The sequence below is a fragment of the Montipora capricornis genome, chromosome 14, assembly GCF_036669925.1.
Source record: "Montipora capricornis isolate CH-2021 chromosome 14, ASM3666992v2, whole genome shotgun sequence".
Taxonomy (NCBI): domain Eukaryota; kingdom Metazoa; phylum Cnidaria; class Anthozoa; order Scleractinia; family Acroporidae; genus Montipora; species Montipora capricornis.
Genome location: NC_090896.1, coordinates 19622992 through 19627991, shown reverse-complemented (window position 1 = coordinate 19627991; position 5000 = coordinate 19622992).

Sequence of the window (5000 nt, the reverse complement as noted above, 5' to 3'; positions counted from 1 at the left end):
AAAAATGGAGTAAAAACTCACACGTTTGTGAGACACCAATGTCTTGACTTTCTTTCCATACAACTCAGTTTGTGGATTGTCTGCTCCCAAACCCAAAAAAGGTATTATGCTAAACAGTTCCTCATGCACATTTCTTACCAATTGAATAAAATCTGTATTCTCTTGTGCCGAGGATGATTCCAGACAAAGGCTCTGAGAGGATTGGCCTAGAGATTTTTTTTATAATCTATTTATTTTTTTATTAAAGAATTTCTTACGTTAGCATACAAAATAAAAGACGCAAAAAAAAGACACATCATGCTTACGTAGTACAAATAGCTAAATTTATAACTAAACACACACAACAGCTATTATAGAAATACTGATTGGCCTAGGGATGATAGGTTGAAGTGAGGGTTGAGGTCCAGGTTGTAATCTCACAGTATGGCAAAGTAGAACTAAGATGAAGAGCTTTCACACAATTTTGGGGGAAGGAACTGGTGCCGTCGATGAATGCTCTTATGTCAAATACTTTGAGCCTTTTGAACTTCGCTGTGGTGCATAATTTCTGTCAGGGGTTGTAGTACTTTATAGAACTTCCTAGAGGAACTGCCCTTTATTTAAAGTGTAAAAATAGACAGCATAAAAAGAATGCGCAATAAAAAAGGGTTACGATTTTCCACTGTTAGTTAGCAAAAGTTATCCCGTAATCTATCAAAAATGAGTGTGAGTGCTTCATCGGGGATTCCAAACACCAAGAAACAGATGGGGCATGCTGCCTCGTGCTTTTATTGTTTGGAATCCCTGATGAAGCACGAAGCACGAGGCTTTGATATTACTTCTCCATTTTCAACAAATAATGGACAAAGAGGTCTAATTTGAATTGTTTCTGATCTTGCATAATTTCATTTCCTGATTATTTTATTATCAACGGTATTGTTCGTAAGGTTTTTTTCATATGTATTGGGTGATTTAATTTATTCTGAGATGTGAACGTTTCTGGGGTTGCCACAGGTATGAACAAGTTGTCACTCTGTCATGATGAACACGGCAATAAGAATAATAAGAGGCAATGCTAATTCCCTCCGGAGAGTCTGATCGTGAATTTGAGGACTGGTAAGCACACAGAATACAAACAATAATGTACATTATTCTTTAAGTAACATGCTTTGAAGTTGCATTGTGAGACTGATTGAACGAGTGTGTAACTATAGACCTTGATAAGACAATAGGAAGTATTAAGAGGATGTAGTGAGATACAAGTGACAGAGGCGGATAGAAAATACATTTGTATTCCCTTTTGGATGGGTTGATATTGTATTTAATCCAGACCAGAAACCCATAAGGGTTGAAACGTGTAACGGCCCCTTGTGTGCTGGGAAAACAGCTTCTGAATATTCAATTTGATAAGTACCATATTTGGAACAACAAGAGAAACATTCAACCAATCAGTTCGCAAGAACACTGTAACGCAATACCACCAATGTTCTCGCGCGAACTTAATTGGAGCGAGGGGTTTCCAAATATGGTACTTAGCACTGAATATTCGGAAGCTGTGAACGCACGTTACACGTTTCAACCCTTATGGGTTTTTGTCCAGACGGAGTACATATTTAGCCTAGGTAAAATGCAGTTTACCAATAACCTAACCTGGGGAGCATGCGTTACAAACCTGGTAAATGCCTTTATTGACATCATTGCACATATTTTTCTGTTCATAGAGAGAGAAAGAGATATGGATGGCGACACTGCTTCAGATATGGAGACCCCATAGGATTTTAGCCCATGTGATGACAAGAAGAGGCAAATAAGTAAACAGGGCCATGGTGGGTAGTGGTGAAGTGAGGTGGGGTGGGTGAAACCCCCATCCTGTAATAGCAATATGTCTTTTGGGTTTTGAGTGCAATCAAATATATTGAGATGTTTGCACATAATATAATAAAATAATAATATAATAATAATATAATAATAATAACAATGATAATAATAATATATTATTATTATTATTAGCTACACCTTCGATATTGCACCCTAGCAGCCGCCCACTTCCTCCTTACAACCAATGTTGACAACCAATGTGGATAAGCCCAGATTCATCATGCTTTGTTTCATCTAGCAAGATTGATCAGGTTGGGTGGGGGGCATTTTTGAACAAATATTAATTTACTCAACAATTTTGTCCAAGATTGTATTAGTAAGCAAATGATGTGTCAATTGGACTCATAATAAACTGGTATGGTTCAAGTGATGGCCTATAGGTCCTGGTGTTGTGTTCCTTGTCAAGAGAATCTCATCTCACACTGTCTATCTTCACCCAGGAGTTTAAGTGGTTTCTCCTGGGGCTAATTGGAATCAAAAAGTACAGGGGGATACATGTAAGTAAACTATATATTCAAATGGTGCCTTGTTTTTTTAACTCAGAACTAACTGCTGGCCTAATTAGTCATCTCATATTGTAGGCAAATCTATTTGGTTCATTTGATTTAGCCTGTTGAATTGAACACAAACTTTATTTACTTTACAAAATCTTCAAGCATGTTCCACTAAATTTGGAAAGTGTGAAATGGTAGCATATCCCTGTATATGTTATCATACACAGATTTCTTGATTATGTGTGTTACAGATATTGCTGTGAAGTTTAGGTACTTATTATTTAAATTTTTAAACACTATGGTTCTTCAGTTCATCATCAAGTTCAAGAACGCATTTGTTTGTAAATCTAGGGGCCTGATAATAGCTACTGGAACCTGTTGTCAACAATAACAAACATGACAATTTCACCATAATAAGGGGTGCTTACCATTTACGTTAAACCATCCGGTTGGAAAATTCATAGTCAATGGTAATGAATTTTCCACCCAGATAGAATGGGTTAACGAGTCGTGAACGTTCAGCAGCATTCCGAACGAAAACTTGAGCCCCCGTTTAGAGCTGAAAGCGGTTGACTTGCGTTGTAACTGTGGCAACAGTCGACACGAGAAACCAATTAAGAGGTAACCAAAATGGCGCAACTAGTCTTTTTGTTGGCCATTTTAGATGAGTTAGACGTTTGTGACCTTTTGATGACGAAGACGACGTTTTTATCCTCTCTGTAGCCTCAACGTATATGAGACGAAGTCTGAACCATATTGAAGGCTACTTTGAAGTCACAGTACCGTCCTATTTTGGCGACGAGTTTAAAAAACCATTTTCGTTTAACTCGTAAACTTGTGGGTTCTCACACGAGAAATTTTAGCGTCTGGTGTGATAAATGTAGGAAACGCATTTGGCAGGGCCCCTATCCCACAAGAAAAACAAGTTTTAGTTTATTTGTGGATGATGGCGACCGGCAGTGAAACAACGCGACAAGTAGCAGATTGATTTAACATCACGATGAGCAGGTGCGGCAGAGTCCAGCAGAGAGTAAACTCTGCTGTTTTGGTTGATGTGGCAGCGCTACATAAAATGGCCAAATGGTAAGACAATGTTTTTATCCTTTATATACATACATTCAGTTTGGAAGATGACAACTAAAATTGCGTATTTATATAGTTACCGGTATATGTATTCATTTGAAGGAAGTAAGGAAAAAAAAAACGACCACTACATTAAAAAGCTTTGATTACTGTGTATATTCCCTCGTTTTCTTTACGATCGCTTCCCTTTTCCTTTGCTCTCGAGTAATTTCCTGCAGTCGCCTTGAGTAATGTTGGCTAAAGACAGGCGTTTGTGCCTGCCAATGAAATAGTTCGGTGAAGTTTGTGCTTGTTATATCGTTCACACGTTGTAATAGACATACTGTGCTGTCTGCTGGTTTGTTTTTTCAACCTTTCAAGAAATTAGATTAAAACAACAACAAACGCAGAAAACATATAGAGTTCTATTTTCTTCATTTAACTTGAAATGGCTTTTTTTGTGCTGTTTTCAGTGAATGAAATGCGAGAGATTGTCCAGCATTTGAGGATGAAGGGATGCCAGGAACAATAGGTACTGAATTTCATTGCTGCCCAGTGCTTTTAACATGACAGGAAATTGTAAATGACACAGCTTTAAAATTATTTTTTTTGGGCGGTTTGAAGCCACCCATGAGTGTAAATTTCTCGTAACACTTTCAGATGATACAAACATGGAATATTTGAAATTTTAGAATAAAAATTTCAAAATACCACCAGGGACCAGCAACATCCAAAAATATTGTGGAGGCAAATGTGACTTATAGAAAAACAGTCAGACATTCCATTTAACTTAGTTTTGTAAAATATAAAAAAGATAATCTGATTATAGTGGTCATACACTTAGCTATACAAGCACTAAGCGTAGGTAGATTACAGGCATGCCACTGAAACAAAGGAAACAAATTTCAAATAAACGAAACATAGTTAAAAATCAATCCCAACTGACAGGAGCAGACCAGTTGGCTATTTACAAAGCGACCAAGGATTGGAACTCGGGACTACTGAGAAAATAAATCCCACTAGTGGCAGGGTGGAGGCCTTGAACCCGGGACCCCCGGATTACAAAACCAGTGCCCTGAACACTCGGCCATGCTGCGTCCACCAAATAGTTTTACTATTAACAGTAAACAGTTTCTATAGTTTTACTATTAATTTTAAAACAAAAGTTGGATATACGAGGGTTTACATAATGATAAAACATCCACCTTGTCAACAATTTGGCCCTGATGGGAGATAAGTACAAAAAAAATTGTGTTAATTATTTCCCAAAAGTTAATTAGATTACTTCTAATGGAGTACAAATAAATCTACTAAAGAGAACTAAATAGAAAACAACAATAATAGTTTCTTTGGTTTGTTCGATATTAAAGGTGGCAGTGGATGGAACATTCATAAAGATCAAGGCACCTATTGTGGATGCAGACATCTTACAACTGTAGAAAAGAAGGTTTAATGCTCTCCAATTGCAGGTGAAATTTTTTTTAATAGTCAGACTGTGATGAAAAACTATAAGTTGTTTTTTGTCTGTCAGATAATATTTACTAATAAGTGTTATAAAAATTGCATAAATTACATAAAATATAATAA